General features: G+C 40.8%; 1 protein-coding gene across 1 annotated transcript in view; it reads left to right on the plus strand.

Moving 5' to 3' along the window:
• Nucleotides 1-5,738: 5,738 nt before the first annotated feature.
• The window catches only part of LOC133980504 (SPRY domain-containing SOCS box protein 4-like), a 42,823-nt gene continuing 29,661 nt past the window's right edge, over nt 5,739-18,900 (plus strand). Inside the window, exon 1 of the mRNA XM_062419254.1 lies at nt 5,739-5,983. The gene's annotated coding sequence lies outside the window, so the exon portion shown is untranslated. The remainder of the gene's footprint in view (nt 5,984-18,900) is intronic.

Genomic DNA, 18,900 nt, shown 5'->3' on the forward strand with positions numbered 1-18,900 from the left:
AACTTATTTAAAAAAAATAATAAATTGAATAAATTAATGGACAAAGGCAACAAATGAATGATGGCATAGCCTCAGCTGTAAAACACCTCATTCACATCTCATTTCCCAGTTTAACAACAACAACAGCATCACATCACCACATTAGTTCCAGCAGGACCAGCCTGACTCAGAAGCTGCGCGTGTTTATTTTGGTCCTGACTGAAATGGGAGGAGTGCATTCCCAAAACATGCTCCACAATCTGCCAGCAAAAGTCACCAGTGTTCTTGGAATAATAAAAAGGTGCCTCAGGATGTTGGTTGTGCCACACTTGTTAAATTGAACATGGGGGGGTTGCACTGAAATGGCAAAAGATGGAAAACAAAAATAAAGCTGATGGTGCCAGTAGAGTGTTATGACTGGCATATTGTTTACCTCTGAACTGAAGTGGAAGAGAAGGGAAGGGAAGGGAGGGGTGCAGAAAGAGACAGAAATGCTGTTTTCCATTTCCACCATCACTGACAGGCTTTGAAATCTGTGTGTGTGTTTTTCAGTTGTCTGGTTTAATCCTAAAAGCAGGGGATCTGAACAGTCATCTGTATTTTACTTAAGTGTAAAGATTAAAGTCTGGGTTTTCAATCTTTACACATAATTCAAACATTTCATTTTCTTGCTGTTGGCCCCTTTTTTTTTTCTTTTGTAGCCTATTGCTTTGGTACCCATTTTCCAATTCCCATTTTCACTCTTCCACAGAAGAGATTTTTCATCTCTGCAGAGGTCTTGCAGAGGTGAATGTGTCCTTAAAGGGGCACTCCAACAATTTAGCATTGCACTTTAATTAAGGTGGAGAACTCACAAAACTCTAACTTCTTTAAAAAAAAAAAGGATGTTCGAGTGATGCAGCAGATGTTAAAGATATTAGGGCTTTTAGTCCTTAAATGTCCTTAATTCCCTAGATTCAAGCTCCAAAAACTCTGGCTCCGACATTTCCCTTATGCAACTAAATAGTGTCTTTAATTAAAACCTCTGTGTCTGGTAAATGCCAAAATTTTTCAAAGTCACTCCACCCAAGTTTAGAAGATAAAATGTCTTGGAATTTGAGATATCCCTGATGACATTGTCAGGATTCATTTCATATGTTTTAAATCTAGACTAACATTTGTTGAACGGTGGCCACAGCAGCCACATATAACAACAATGCTTATAGCTAAAACCTACTGTAACGATTGCACAACTGACTTAGTAACATCAGTTACACAGCAATATCTAACATTAACCTTATCAATCTATTTGTCATTCCAGACCAAGTAAGGTTACAGCAGCAAAAGTGTATTGAACTGAGCATGGGTGCATCTTACTGCTTATTATGAGTTTACTTGTGTATCTGTAAGAAGAAGCATGTGTTGTCTCTTTTCCCAGAAATTAGTTTCACTGTTAAAAGCTCCCTTCAGAGTCACAGAAGACTTTAAAAGACATTACACAGCCACTGTCACAGGCTAAGTAGGATTCTTCATGGCACGTAAATTGATCTTCATGTGCACAATGTGTGTCCTTTTTAAGCCGAGGTCATGCTTAACGCCAAGGCTTTTATAAGGAATTAGTTCTTTTTTTAAATATCTGACAATTGGATATTTTAATGATGGTTCTAGCTAGAATTGGAGCCACAAACATAACCAAAGAACCTATTGACAGCTCACGTTTCTTTCATGGAGGCTGTGTATTGTCCATATTGTCTTTTATCTTGCCTCGACCAGTAATCGGAGGCACCCAGTTTCCTCTAGGTGACTCACCGACTGGCTGAACGCATGAACTTGGGTCCCGAGCCAAGGCATTCTGTGCAGCGTGCGGCTGTCCTCTGCAGCTGTAGCCCAGGGTGAAATACTCAGTAGCTCTGATTCGTGAGCAGCCAGGCTCCAGATTCAGACAAACAAGCCCTCTCTCTTCTTGCCTCAGATATCCACCGCGGCCCACACTGTCAACGTGGAAAACCACAAGGACAGCATATGGCTGACATGCACAAGGCATTATGCGCACCACATTGCGTGCACGGATTAAAAAAGAAAATGCATTCGATGTGCTTCTCTCTGCTCTTCTTCAGTTTCTTTTCCAAATATTTAACTCTCATTTGGCATGGTTGTTCTATGATCACAGGAATATTGTAAAGTCGCTCAAGCTCTTATCTACTCTTTCACATATAGTTGTGGTTGCTTTTACTTTTTGGTGATCAAAGCAGAATTAGTAGAAGATCAATTCTCTCATCTGACCTCAAAGCAAGAAAGCAAATAAGTCTTTTCCCCAAAATGTTGAACTATTCCTTTAATATGACTGAAACTGTATATTTTACACAAATAACACAGCAATTATTTCCAACAATAAGACACAAAGTTTGACTATAAGTTTGACTTATAAGTCAGTCTGGTGACTAAAATTTGAATTTAAATGTACAAATGCATCCATAAAAGACATGAGCGCATTTATCTTTGGCTTTGTTTGAATCTTCCACCCATAGTGAGACACACACAGGCTCGGGTGAATCCAGGGACATCTTTCTCTCTCTCTCTCTTTCTTACAAACACACATACACACACATGCACACACAAATCACCTACACATGGGAAGCAAAGTGAAGGGAAGTTCAGCCAAGACCAGACAAAGTACCCCCCTTTATTTTCTAACAAGCACAAATCCTCATGGTGATTCAGTGACATTGTTTGACTGTCAGTACGCCATCCAATTATGAGCGTCTCCACAACCGGTCCGGGGAGAGAAAAGACCCACAGGATGAAGATGTGACACATGAGGACTGGATAGAGATAGACAACAAGGGTGGTGGTAGTGGTATGGAAGGAAGGAAAGAGAGAAAGAGAAAGGGTGGGGAAGGAGAGTAGAATCACTGGGTGGTGAGGAAAAGACATAATGGAAGGCAGAGAATGAAAACATCTGATGCAAAGTGTATGATGGAGAACTTGGGGAGGATTTGGGAACAGCCATGGCAGCTTTCTCTCAAGTCAGCACTGAAAGACAGGCAGGCAGGCAGGCAGGCAGGCAGGCAGGCTGACACACACACACACACACACACACACACACACACACACACACACACACACACACACACACACACACACACACACACACACACACACACACACACACACACACACACACACACACACACGCACACACACAGACACGCAAACGCGCTTGCTCAAACTCTCTCATTGAAAAGCAATAGATATGCACAAGGCTTGATGTTACACAATGCCAAATCCACTGCCTGCACACACACACACACACACACACACACACACACACACACACACACACACACACACACACACACACACACACACACACACACACACACACACACACACAGCATGGGAGCTCTGAGTCACGAGCTCTGAGATCAACTTTCTAACTTTATGAATAACAGACTGTGTGTGCGATGACAGCTAGTTGGATGGGTAGATTGATGTGATACCACTCGTATCTGTCTGTTAAAGCAGGAGCCAGAAGACACTTAACTTAACTGATCAAAATTGAGACTGGGAGCGAGAGGTAACAGCCAGCCTGGATCTGTCTAAAGTTGAAAACATCCATCTAGCAGCACTTATAAAGATCAATAATGAATATAGTTCATCATGTTTGTTTTATTCGTACAAAAACTGAAGTGAAAAACGTAAGTGCAGCTTCAACAGAATTGATGTGTTGGACTAATTTATTGGCCGGGAGAAGCTACTTCCTTTGTATTTCCACATAAAAACCCCAACTCCTCATTTTTACACTTCAGTTTTTGTTTGTGTTAAATAGAGGTGCTGGTAGATAGACTTTTTTAAAACCCATTAGGACACAAGCTAGATGGGAATAAACATACAGTATTTACCAAAAAAAAGTCAAACTACTCTTTTGATATCTCACTGTGGAGGAGTGGATACAATGAGCTGTGTTTCACACTGACAGGTAAGTGATCTCAGCTGTGTTAAAGCCATCAACTTGAATTCTCAGAATCCCTTCAGAATTGATTCGAGGCCAGCCGCTCAGGGAGCCAATGGTCTACTTTTCACAATGAGCCTTATTTCAGCCTGCTCACGCTTAATTCTGCTGTTGATACTCTCACATGATACTAATATTTGCGTCTTATACTGGTTGGTAACTATTTGTATTGTTTCTTAGTGAGATAAAGTTCTATATGAGGCAAAGTTCAGCGTTCTGTTTAAGAAAAGGGAGTTTATACTGAGGAAATAGTATGATTATTAGGTCATATGTAACCATTCTGTCTTTTGCCGTCAGATAAGACTTACAATTGCACAACTGTTTACATTATACCGTAGGTGGGGTCACAGTGAGAGCGCTTAGAGCACCAACCAGACTTCAGTCTAAACAAGCCCTGGCTTTAATCTCATAGTCATGAGCTGGTTTATGCTAAGTGGCTTTAGATGCAACAAATAAGCTTGCTAACCCATTAGTTCAGGTTTAATCCACAAAACCCCAGCTCCTCCCATTTAATGATTTCTTAAAAGCACTTTTTACACACATTTAAAAGAGGAGTTTTTTTTTTTTATAAAAAAGGATGCCCAATTTATCTAGGAAAGTAAAAGAAGGCTAAATCATAGGGCCATACATTTCTATAGCCTATACTTCACATATATCTGCTTTTTTTCTGAGAACATACATAATGGCATCAACATATAAAAAAGATATGCAGTTTTGCAGAATCTATGTAACTTAACAATGATCCACTGTGAGTGACCTAATGCAGGAGAGAGACTAGTGGAGAGGTGGACAGAAATGGGAGTGAATTACTTACACATAAAAATGATAAATAAATAATTAAATATAATTTTAGCCTGGCCCAGCTGTCCTGACTCATCCTGGTTTCACCCTGGCACCCCTTCAAGCTTGGGACCCAAACAGAGGTGCCCCTCTTTCTCTCCCTCCTCCTTTTTTTTGTTTTTTTGTTTGTCCCTTCTACTCCCTCTCTCTCTTTTATATCCTCACACACACACACACACACACACACACACACACACACACACACACACACACACACACACACACACACACACACACACACACACACACACACACACACACACACACACACGTGTGTCTAGTATTAAGCCAAAATTGTGTATATTTTGTTCTTTTGTTAATGTTGTTTTGTTTGGATTATAGTCTGGTTCTGTTGCATCTCTCTCTGTGTGTGTTTTTAATCAAACGTCTACTCTTTTTGCACAAGACAACATAAAAAATCCAGTGGTTTCTTATCGTCATAGCTCCAAGTGCGAGCGAATAAACTGCAAAAACAGGAGAGGGATCGTGATTATGTCCTGAATAAAACTATGTATGGAACGAAGCAGCCTCCACCCTGCGTCAAGTTTCCTGTTAGCTACACCCTAAAAGGAAGTTAATCAATCGCGCTTACAAAATAAAAGCACAGAACCAGTCACGCTTTGGAAAAAAAATAACTTTAAACAACATAAAACATACGAAAAACTCAGTTTGAACCTTTAACTCATTTTAATTCTACTTCATACCCACAGAGTAGGTACAAGAATAAGAATGAGAGAAGCAGCAGCTATAACAAGGCGCCTTATTGTAAAAATCTTCACCGGAAAACATGGGATAATTGTGACTGCATTGACGTATCACCTTTTGTTGATCCCGATCCTGCAGCCAATCAGCGGCTGTCAGGGACACATGAACGGTGTTAATATCCACGAACAGGCTGCAGGCAGCAGGAGGAACAAAGAGAGCCGCCCGTTCTCTGTTAAAAGCTGCTTTCACTTCGCTAACACGGACACATATCGACTTTTATAGAAGCATTTATGACCTTTCTTTAAAAACTTTCTCCTGACTGTTGAACGGCGACCTGCGAATTAAGTCCGACCGGTCGGTTTTGTTGAGGAAAGAGGAAACTTGGCGTCGTAGAGGTTTTGTCGGGTCGCCTTCGCTTGAAACCTCCGAGCCTCTGTTACGCTGGTGCTGGCTGCAAGGTAACGCACGGTAAGTTCCCATTTGTATTCTTTCTTAATGCTTATAATATTGTGCTTTAAAACAACAGAGACTGCATCGTGATTGTGCTTTGCTGTCGCTTCACATTGCGGGGGAACATTAAAACTCCCGTCTCAAACTTTCTTGTGGTTTTTCTGAAGCAACGACAGAGCCGAGTCCGTCGCTCCTTGCCGGGACGCAGCCTCATCCAAATTCAGCCACATTTATAGCCTACGTTGTCATGTTAATGCACCCTTTCTCCTTCACACAACTACACACATGCAGCCACTGACTTTCATTAAAGACGTTTTCTGACATTTTATTACCCACTCAAAACATCAGTTTGTAAAAAATCCATCAACTCACTTATTTGATTAATTAAAAAGTCGCTAATCTGATTCATTAAAGTGATGATTGGCTCTAATTTAACATGCCAACAATAGTATCAATCAATTAAAACCCCATATTTTGACATGAATTGTTTAATTAGGTCTGCCAAAAATCACAAAAAGACTTCTGCAAAACATTAAAGGACCAGTGTTTTAGTGGCATCTAGTGGTGAGGGATACAAATTGCATCCCCTACACACAGAGACACACACAACACCTTTCAAATGTGTAGGGGAACCTATGACGGCTTAAACTCAGGGAAAAACATGAAGGGTCCTCTCTAGAGTCAGTGTTCTGCTTTGTCCATTGCGAGCTACTGTAGAAACATGGCATCCCTATGTAGATGTAAAGGGCTCATTCTAAAGTAACAAAAGCACAACAATTCATATCAGGTGATTTTACATCAATTAAAACATACTTATATGAATATTATATTTTATTCCTTTTCTGCCAAGTCACTAAATTTGACATTCTGCATCTTTAAAAGTATCAAGTTGTGTTTTAATGTTACAGGGACGCATTTTAAAAGCAAAGCAATATTTAACTGATTGAATTTTAAAACAAAGATTTGGCTCTGCTTTTTCCCTTCTCACTGATTAAAGAGTTCACATAAGAAAAATGTTTGCTGTTGCTAACCAGTTAACTTTCGTGCAAGAACATTTTACGCCTCATGCTTACATAATCAAATGATAGATTTCCTGGGATTTCCACTAAGAATGATAACTATAACAATAACTATAATTTTAAATATTATGATGTGAGTGTCCACACTTATGAAGTATAACATCCTATACTATTGATGACCCGTTAATGCTGTATGTTCTACAGAAATAATATTGTGTGTTGATCAGAAGTATTTTGGGTCACTGGTTGCTGTGATGTTTCAGTATGTACAGACCAAACTTATGTTGAAACGTGATGTGCAAAAGCGGGACTCGGGTGCAGTAGTCTATTTGCACACAGTGACAGCTCTGATGAAAAGTTTCTTTGGGACTCCAGTAAGCACACAGATACACATTGTATTAAATATGTAAAGTTACCATGTTCTCTTAAAAGGTTAAATTAAAACTCAGCCTAACCCGAACCCCGTCTGAGTTAATATACCGATCCAGCTCAATTAAGCAAATCATTACTGGACCATTAACCCGACACACTGTTCCAGGTGTTATGTGTGTTTTGATTGGGTTTCAGTTAAAAGTAAATTGAGAAAGTTTTGTATAAACATATGTGTTTATAAATGAATAACTACTGGTGCATTTAAATAAACCAGTCTTTGATAGAAAAGCATGAGACCCCCCAAAATAGAGTTTTGAACTTATTTTTCCAATCTTTGTTTCATCTCAGTACAGGCTATTATTCCAGGTGAGCAAACAAAGCAGCCCGATTTCCTAGAAGCGAAAGAAAATGTAGTATTTGATTTTAATTTGGTGTCTATTTGTTTAAAGTTTGCCTGTTATTTGATTTTGCAGTTTGCCTGCTACTCACAGGCTAAAGACTTTGGCTGCAACCACACCATCTGCTTTGCCTTCCTGGGTATTGGCAGGCTACTGTCCAGATCAAGTGTTTTGCGAGATTTGTGTGGGTGGACCACAGCAGATGGTGAGATGGAGAACATAGCTGGCTGATGTGGTAGCCTGGCCGACTGTTGTGGTGGATTTTGTTGTTTTTTTCCCCTTCTCGTTTTCAGTTGTGGTCGGGGTAATGAATAAAACAAACTCGGATCTTTTTAGGATGTAAGGGGTTTTCTGTTGGGCGACCGCATCGTAGCAAGGATGACAAATGGTTTTGTATGTTAATTAGCTTCCCTGAACTGTAGAGAGTAGGTTGATCCGTTGACCTCTGCACTCTATTTCCCCGCCATCTGGAAGGTTTGACCCAGTGATTGCCGTTGTGACATCAGTTGACCTGTGCTCCCTGTTTGCACGTGAATGGGTGGGTGGCATAAAAGTGACCAGCTCCCTTGGTAGTCTTTCGTAAACTGTAGTTCTCTTAACCTCAATCCACCCTGAGTCAATGGGAAGCAAATAAAAGGATATTAGTCATTCATGGCCACTTCCAAGGAAAAGGTTGACTCAGTGCTTTGACCTCACCCGACTGTGTGTGTGTGTGTGTGTGTGTGTGTGCTACACCCACACTTCCAATTCTGCTCCTGGCTTATTTGTATGGCCCAATATCACAAATTTGCCTTAGAGTGCTTCGTGCCCTACCTGGATCAAGAGGACGCTGAGCAACTTCAGGTGTTGCTGAAACACAGTAGGACCCGAGCCACGTGACCTCCAACACCATGGAGACCTGGGAAGAGAACAAACTACACATGCACACAAAGGAGGAAGATGAGGGAGAGAAAGAAATGCCTGAGAGAATAGGGAGCGAGAGACAATACCAGTGCTCGTGTGCTTGCAGAAAACAAACAAACAAAGGTTAGAGAGATGCAGAAGCAGTGATTGATAATCTTGTCAGCAGGACACACACAAGGTTTTTAATTAGCAGAGCTTGATAAACTCATTGAGACCGGGAGCGACCGGCCGTACAGCACAAGGTCAGGAAGTAATCGATTCAAGGCAGCTTACTAAAGTTTGAGGCAAAAAGATCAGTTTTAAGTTTAGATTCCAAAGTGTAGATTTAAACAAGCTGTGTGGTCGAAATGGGGGGTCAAATATGCACTGGTCTCCATCAGAATGAGTTATCTGGTTTCCCGGCAATGTAGAAGACAGTGATAGGGAAGTAAAGCCCTCGTGATGCATCTGTTCAGAAGCCCAACAGATTTTTGAGGATGTTAACAATATTAGTATTTGAGTTTTAAACAGTCCAGTGAATTATTTTCTTTAAATATTTATTTAAAGGTGTATATGCTATTATAAGGATAGTCTTGGCCCATCATGGCTTGTAATACCACTTTCACCGCAGTGTCCAGTTTATTGTTTCCAGTAAATCTGTGCTATGGCGTCATAAATATATCAAAATGCTGCTGAAGATAGTAGAGCCCGCAGTAAATTCCCAAAGAACTGCAGGGATCAGTTAATAAGATCCTGTTCTCCCCCGGGATGATTACTGACATTGACCAGCTGATCATCTCGGGAGTGGGGTTGCTAGCAGCAGGTCTCACTCAAGCCAGCAGCTCCTCACATCTCCGAAAACGTCTGAGCAAATTTCCAAAGGGGCGTAACTTGGGGGAAAAAACTAACCACATATCGGAAATTTACACGGTTACTTTGTCGGCTGGGGAAAAATGTTCGAACTTGATGAATCTACGGAACAACAGTCCTAATTTACAACAGCTTTTAGCCTGCCTCAAAATTTCCACAATCGCAGCCGGTTGCTCAGGGCAGTGTTAATTCTTTATCCTCTAATGTTTAGACTAAAAGCCGACCGGATGCTACAGTGACTCACACTACCTTCAAAACATTTTTGAGAAGCGTCCTTAAAATTTGTCTTTTTTTTTTAAATTTTTTTTTTTTTTTAAATAATTGAAACATACAGCTGAAAGACAAAGCAAAGTCTTCGGAAAAAATTGAATGGAAACACATGTTCTTTGACATATCTCTGCAGTCATTTCCTGTTACTTATCACCGGCACATAAACACAATGTCACAAGCTAATACAAGCCTGTTCAATGTATCAGTCTGGCTCGAATCAGTTTTTATAACTTTGAACCCAACAGTGGAAGCAGGATATAACTTTGTGTTAAGATTTCATTGGGAAGATGTTTCTGAATCCAGGCCTGCTGAACAAGAAGTAGCACAGAAAACCCCGGAAATATGTTGGACAGCATCAGTCCGCAATTTGGAATCTATTAGTTTTCTTGTCAATTGCATTTTCTACAACAAAAAAATTGTTGTCATTCAATCAGCCTGCGTTTCTGGTAGGAAGTGTAAACCGATTTCCTTTCCCATCTAGGTTTCTCTACTTGATTCTAGCATGTCGGATACCTTCTAATACACCGTGCAGTTGTTTCCTTAAATGCTTCCTGAGCTCGTTTTTCTCTTCAGTTTATTTGTCTGTTTTGAATTGATGGAGCACGGTTCATCCCACCTAAAGTCCACAACGCTGCCCCCAGTGACACACAATGCATGAAATATGACACCTGGTCGACAACACACAAGCTCACAACTAAACTTTCAGCATCGGTGGTAATGACCCAACACATCTGCCTGAATGATGCAAACATTACTCTCACGCGATCGCTGTCAGGGTGTTTGGTTCATTTATGTCGACAAATGAGGCGGGAAATGATCGCCGCGCTACCACCGCTGTCCGTCCCGTGTGAAGAAGCAAATCAGTTCTAATGAAAGTCATAAACCATAAACCTTGTCCTATCGTTGATCATAATAATAAGGTTCTAGCCTGCTCTCTGTTGGTCTAGATGCGGATGTGAGATCCTTATTAACAGGAGTTTGTATTTGTCAAGATTTAAGCACCTGCACTTTTTTGGATCAAAGCAATTTTTTTTATTATAGAAACACCTTCACTTGATACAGGACACTGCCTGACACCATGTTTTTAATGTAAATGGTTTTCATTGGCTGTTTATTGAGCTGCAGTGGCTTCACCTCATCCAAAGTGAACAAGCTTTTCTCCGTCTGGCTCAGGGACACACAGGCAGCATCGCCATGCACATTAATGCTCCAGAGAAGTTCCATTTTTTGGTTTTAATCACATTCGCTCCCAGGACGTTGGCTGCTGTGCCATGACTGCTACCTCTGGTAACGGCGCATCTGACGTGTCCTTGAGGAAGACTAAGTGACAAGAGAGGGGGAAAATGGCTGAGAAAGCACTTGAAATGGAAAGACAGAGAAAATCATTAGGACTTGAGTTTGCAGCCCATAAGAATCCTGACTTGGCTCAGGTGATGTTAGCCTCTTATGAAGGTAGCGCATATTTTCCTACCCAATTTCCAAATTTTGTTTGCAGGTCACAAGAGGACAATGAAGAAGAGAGTGAGTGTGTTTCCTGTCTGTTTGGCAATTGAGTTAGAAAAACTAATCAGAAACAAACTGTGACGTTGGATTATTATCCTATCCTATTATCATAAACTCAAATACATACTCAATTTACTATCTGATAAGACAAAGAAAGCGGCAAAAATGCTCAAAGTTTTAAAGAATGTTTTTGAATTTTTACTCATCGAATATTAGGATTTTCAACTTGCTGCTTCAGGTCTATCCCCATATCTTCTACTTTGAAATGGCAAAAAAAACCTCAGAGCACTTGGCTCATCATATTCACGGCTTGTCCGATATGATGTGGATGAGTCAGCTTTGACAAAGTAGAGCTGAAACTCCACCGATCATAAAATGGTTGCGTTAATCATCGAATTCCAACAACACGTTCAGAATGCCATTTAACCCCATGTCCAAACATGGGGCAAACTGATGAAATATCAGCCAGCCAGCTGCATCACATCTGGATAGAAACATCTTGTGTTATGTTCACGCGCCACACTCTGACACATGCTCATTCATACACACACACATCCACACAGTAGCCCAGGCACACTGTCAGAGATGCTGCCGGTACAGCAGGACGGCCTGTGTGTGTGTGATGCTGACTCAGTAGAATGTTAATGTCGTATAATCCCATTAAGAGCATTCCGGAGCAGAGCAGGGCCTCGCCTGTGCTTTACGGGACAGCGGATCAGTTTTTAAAAGGCCAGCAGCGCTCTCGTGTTTTCACTGTGTAATAGAATTTAATCACTTGAGTGTCTTGCACTAAATTGAATTGCTCTTCTTTTTTTCTTTTTTTTAAATCACCACCACTCATATTCACTCTCAAAGGCCATTTAAATGATTTTTTTTTTTTTTTGGGATGAGTGTCGCTGGTTGATGATAATTGTTTTTAGAGCTGCAGTTGCACTTTGATACCTTTTTGGTAAATGATACCTTCGTAGTTTTTTTCCCCGTTATTGTTGTTGTTCTGTGTGTGGGTGGGTAGCAACAGTGACATTTTCCATCAGCTGATTTCATTGGCCTTTAGTCATGATAAGGATCGATTAAACAGCAGGAAGTGTATGCAAAGGAGCAACGTTTCCCATCAGGTTCAGCCGTGCGTAACAGAGGGGGGTCATTTGTTGGCTTTTTTTGTTTTTGTACTGGAAGTGATGTTGGGTAAAGCTCACCCTGTCAACAGCATGTCTTCTGATACTAGCACTCTGCCACTGGCAAAGACTGTCAGGATTGATCAGATAGGACATGAGCACTTTTTTTTTCTTCCCCCAGCAAAAGTTTAAAAAAATAATACTCTGCTCCAATTGAAGCCAATCCGTCCACGTTCTCATGATTCTAACTGAACAGGTTAGCGCACAGCCAGCGTTGCTTGTCGCTGCCGGGGTAAAGTGATGTGCGTTGATGAAGATTGGATTCTCAGCCGGCGCTTCAAGCAGATGATGGATGTTCCTCCCTAAGGAGAAGAGTTATAGAGAGAGAGCGAGAAGGATGTAGCGCACAAGTTACAGGGGCTGTTTATCTATCGCATCATAGGAGGAAGTGGTGTAAAAAGAGCTCCTCCTGGAAGAAACTTCCACCCACATGTTTCTATACTGGTACACTCAAAGCTCTGCATTCTTATGCTGCATTGAGCTACGAACTCCTGTGAATGAAAATGACTCTCGACAGTATTTGTGATCACCCTGTATTCACTGAATGCTCTGTGTACTCAACATGGCATTGCACAATAACAGACTTTCCCACCTAAATACCATCTTTTTTCACTTTATTTGGCTCTAGCTGGCGCTTTGTTGTACAACTTTGTCGATTGAATACAGAACACTATATTTGGCACATTGCACCAGTTTTATGGGATGGGTTATGTAACGGGAAAACATGGGGTGCACGGCGGCAGTCAGCTGGCCCTCAGCTTTAACCGCTTTGTGTAAATTCTGACAGAATGTGAGGTGATGCAACAGTTTGGATTGGTGTTAATTTGTTTTTCTTTTCAATACCCTGATATATGTAAGTAAAGTTTATCAAGAGTCACAAAGTGCTTCAAATTCAAAATAAACTCAAATCACATAAAATGTAGATAAATAGAAATAAAAACGCCAGATATAATATACAAAGGGAACAGAAATAGGTGTCAAGTTAAAACATTAAAACTACCTAAATGTCTATTTGAACACATGTCATTTTATGTGGGTTTTAAACAAGTCCACAGTATCAAATGATCTCAAGTTTATTGGAAGACCAGGCATCTAAAGCAGGGCAGATACACACATGGTTATGTGTACACTATCTTGAAGGTTGTCTTTACACAACTACTTCTGGCACTTTCTGTGTGTGCAAATGGTTCCAGCTAGTTATTTTGATAACTAGTTTTATAACCTTTTTATAGTGGAGTTGGATGGTGTGCAGATTGAGTGAAAGTCATGGTGGCATATAAATGGACACATAAACCCAACAGAGCAAGAACAGCTGATTTGTTTAATAGCTGGATGAATGTGGTCAATTGGAGGGTGGATGTAGCGATTGGCTAAAATGAAAGGGAGTCTTTATTAGAGTATTTAATTGATTATGTTTATGAAAGGCTCCAGTAACTGAAGTTGTTATCCCAGACTCTTACAAGCGGAGATAAGAGACGTGGTGCTACTACTGACAATGGAAACAGTGTGATGTCACCGGCTTCAGTGAAAAGTCTGAACTCTCAACAGGAAATCCATCTCATATAGATCTCATGGATACACTCGAGACAGACTGGACCGGGGCAGTTGCCGGACATTAAATACACACGCATTGAAGTGTGTGTATTGAATGTCCATGTGGACAAAAAAAACATGCTACTGTTGGCTTGTCTATAGCGCAGTATTGCAATATGCAGTTATTATCACAGCTAATAACTATGATTAGTGATGTCTGCCGAAACCTGGTTATGAATTGGAACCTGTTCTAATATTTTAAGAACCTGGGGTATTTGTAAGGCCTGTTCTTTTATTAGTACTTGTTATATGTTAAGGTGTAACTTATGGTCACCCATCAGCCTGTCCTCTCTGTCCCCTCCCTGTGTTGGTGTTTGAGCTCCACACACACACACACACACACACACACACACACACACACACACACACACACACACACACACACACACACACACACACACACACACACACACACACACACACACACACACACACACACACAGTGAACCATGTGAAGTGAAACCTGATGACAACTACATCTGTTACTGTGAGTGAGATAAAATCATCACAAGAAAAAAGCCAATCACACTACTTTATCAAAACACCTGTACAACAAACATAAACATAGGAAAGAAATATGTTATAATATTTATATTTTACACACACACTGTGTCCCTACTCGGCTAGTAGCCAATTGTGGTGAAAAATGAAAGATGTGTGTATGTGGCTCAAACTGTTTAGTTTAGTTTGACATGTATATTAACATTTGGCAAATATTTGTAAACCCCCCCCCCCCCCCAGTCCCTCCTCTCTCTACTAGCCCTACCTGCAGCAATGAATCACATCAGCAGCAGAGGGAGGAGGGCTGACTGATACTGACTGATGTCTGTGTTCAGTGTTTCTAAACATCACTCAGTATGACGTCAGAAATGTCTGTTTCCAAAGAGATATTATTGAGTTTACATAGTGAGGTAAATATTACTGTTGCTGCTCTAGTTAAAGTTAACTTATCATGTAATCATTTTTATTCTTTTTATATATTTTTAAAAAGCAATTATTCAGTTATCACAACGTGTAAGAGTATTGAAAAAAAGCTGTACTGATCAGAGTAGCACTTTCGATAACAACAAACTTCAAATATAACAAGATGATAGTCAAAGAATTGCATCCCAGTATTAAGGTGTGCTAAACCAGTTTATAATCCAGACTGCATTACATATTGTATGTCGTGACCAGGGCCCGACTGATTTTTGATTTTGGGTGCCGATACTGATATTGGGTAATAAAGAAATTCCGATGTATCAGCTGATAATCTTATGAAGAATATACACAAACACAATTTTTTTTTAAATGATCCCTCAAATGTGGTTGTCAAACAAATATGTAATTCAGGCAGGATATTTGACAGTTTAACAATATACAGTAAATGTATTGCATATAATGTCAGTGCACTGAAACTGTAAACTTGATAATAAAAAAAAATTAATATATTGGTCGACCTATAGTCTTGAGAAATGATGATGACAAATGATAGATTAATAGGTGTTTAGTGATAGAAATGGCTTTCCTATCGACTGTGTCCTGCCAGTGTGGCTCCTATGGAAAAAAACAATGACCAATCAGAACAGTCTACATGGTGTTTTTGGCTGTACTCAGAGTACTTGTCTGTACCCTGCACAGAGATAACACGAAAAAAAGCGCACAGCTCAGCTTTTGTATTCAAAGTGGAAAGTTTAAATCTGACCTGGGTACAGGAAGGTTTCCTCTTAAACTTTTTTAAAGCAGACACCCTCCCCCGTACCATCCTACCTCACCGTCTGCCTACCCGCTGCAATTTTTCCCTCTTCCCACTCCCATGCCTTCTCCTCCTCCACATGGCCAAAACAATTTGCCATGCAAAACACTGTTCCCAAAGCACCGGGTCGCTGCAAGGGCAGAGTCCACACACACACACACACACACACAAAAATACACACACAACCGCCATGAATAATCTCACCTCAAGTGACCTTGGGTGCAGCAGAGTACGAATGTAGTCATACATGGCTGCTTACTGTCATTGCAGTGAGAAAGAATAGAGGATAACAGGAGCATGGTGTAAGTATATGTTTACGAGAAGTAGGAATGTATTAATAAAGCATGAGTTCAGTGCTTTGCTTTGTAATACAGTAAAGCAGGTTGAGTTTTTACAGGCACCGCTCTGTATATATGTGTATAGTAACTTTTAACAATGGAATATAAACTTTAAGTCTATTTAATAAAACTGATGGTAGAGCAGGCATTAAAATCGCCTCTGCAATGCACATTTAACAATAAAAAAAACACATTGCTCTTTAAACATTCACTAGCTGTGGCTCTACCACAGAGCAAGCACACCATCATGTCTCACTTGACTATTATGTCACACAGGCAGATCTTTATGTACTGTGTACAGATGCAGAGACCCTTCCACAGTCCAAACACATGCAGATGAGATGAATCAGTGATATGATGTTATAGTGTTTGACTTTTTTGTGATCTATTCAGAGTGTACATCGCCTCGCACTTAAAATGTACTAATGCACCAACATGTAAGCTCACCTCTAGTTCCAATCATGCCATTAGTCCAGCTATTTTACAGCAACACCATCAGCAGCATGAATAATTGAATCGTCCTATGTGCTCGTGGACGGGCTCTACTGGGATCCTGTTGCTCTGCCGACGTTCCATAGCTTGGTCGCCCGCTGTGTTCTCCTGCAACATGTCGGGGTCTTTCCTCACAGCGGTGGCTTCTAAGAATTGTGTGCATATAAATTTAATTAAGAGACTAAAAAAAGTCGTTGTGAATATCTGAATTTTTATCAAACTTTTTGGCTTGCACCTTTTTAATTGCCTGCTTGTTTTGGATAAGTTAGCAGTATGAAAGTAGTAGAGGTCTCCTGAGGGCAGCACCAACATCTTTGTAGTTCTGGATCATCTGAGGAAAGCCAAAGGTTTGATCAAAGCTACACAAAAACAGAACAGGCGCTTTTCACATTACTGTCTGCTTCACCCCCGCCCTCCCCCTCCCCTCCCAAATGTGTTTTTGCATTTTTAAATGGATCAGTCAAGTGCTCGAGCACAGCAACCCATTATCTCAAGTTAATTCACACCGTGTTTGACTGCGGCTAATGACTTATTTTTTCTAAATGAGGCCACAAGCTCAACCGTGGCACATTGAGCTCATTTAGCCCGCTAAAAGTGACACGGCACTTTTTGATCCGCTAACAAGCCTCCCAGTTAAGCTCCGTGTCATCAGAACCATCTCCGTGGCCCCTCATGCAGAGTGTGTCAAGTCACTTTTGAACACGGCCAGTTCCACTGTTACAATATGCTACTAATTGGCTGTTAGCGGGGGAAACATGTCAGAAGGAGGCCGTTTCTGTTTTGTGCCTGGCTCTGCAGAGATGGTAAATATAAGACTAAAGACTGGATTTAGTTGTGTTTTTGGTATGGGTGGAAATCTCTTGGCACCTCAAAATTTGATTCAATTCAGATTCAGAGGGCTACGATTCCATTCTAAAACGATTATTGATGTATCTTGAGGCATCTCAACGTGTCACATCCTTATTTTTCTTTATTACTGCATGGACAATTTCTCATCAACTGATACAAGAAGTCAGATAAATATGAACTCCCTTTTTTATTTAGAAAGTACTGAATGTCAACATTCAATATGCATGTTAATGTTAATATTTACTTATTGGCAGTCATCGATTAAACCAAGGCTCTGGACATACAATCAGGTATTTTGTGATTTATTTATATCCACTCTGGCAGTTTTTATCCTTGAACATTGCAAGGAAGGGCTGGTGGAGCACCCCAGGGCTCCTAACAAGGTCATTTTATCTTTTCACCACATTGACACTCCGCACGCGTCTTCGTCGTACAATTCAACAACCGCTCTGATGCCTATCATCTCAGCCGGGACTCGTATACGACAGACAATAGAAGCTATCAGTAATTTGAGAATTTTTTTTTTTTGGATTGAAACGTAGGGTTGGAAGGAGAGAAGGTAGATGAGGCAGAAATGACAGAGGGCTGTTGTCTCCCCGGGAGATCCTCATGATAAATGGTTCACCCCCCTGTTCCCTCTAGCCATCATTAAAAATGTCCAATCATTCAATGCAGTTCACCCCCCCAACACACTCATATACACACACACTGATACATCCTCTGCTCTTCTTTCCTCATGTAGAGCATGTTAAATCGCACTCCCAAGTGTTTCGGAGCCAAATTGAAGTCGCTGTGTGCTGATCGTCCTTTTTGTAATTATCAGCGAACAATAAGACATCAAGGGGGAGTAAGCACAGTATATTGGCTGCACAACAGATGCTGACAAATACCTTTACACAAGGTCCAATGCCTGAGCAATCATTGAAATTACAGTATTGAATGCACAGTGGGTCAATGGTGGCCTTAATGGTAAAGAATGTCGGTTTGTGGCTTAAAGGTAGCTGGATCAGCAGGATAAAAATGGGTGGGAGGAGGTGAAAGGGCTAAACCTGTACAACCAAGGTGCCCTTTAGCAAATCACCACCCTACTGGAACAGTTGGGGGTGAAGGGTCTTGAATGAAGGGCATTGTGTTTCTGAAATAGTGCATTATTCTCAAGGAGGTTAAAATGAATGAAGCAGAGAAAAGTCACTCTACAAAATACCTACACCGGCACTGCATGGACCGCTTCCTTCACTGGTTAAGTATTATTATGTTAATGGAAAAAAGTCTACGTCATTCAGACCACCTTGACTTCATTTTGTTTCCACACCGGCGCACTTCAACAGCTCGCCATATCCGTGCATGTGCAGGCAGAGCGGGAAGAAACAGGTGGCGTGGAGCAAAGGGTGTTGGAGAGAGAAAGCTACCGTGTGAATCGCGTAAGCCCACCCCGCTGT

Source organism: Scomber scombrus, chromosome 5, assembly GCF_963691925.1.
Source record: "Scomber scombrus chromosome 5, fScoSco1.1, whole genome shotgun sequence".
Taxonomy (NCBI): Eukaryota; Metazoa; Chordata; class Actinopteri; order Scombriformes; family Scombridae; genus Scomber; species Scomber scombrus.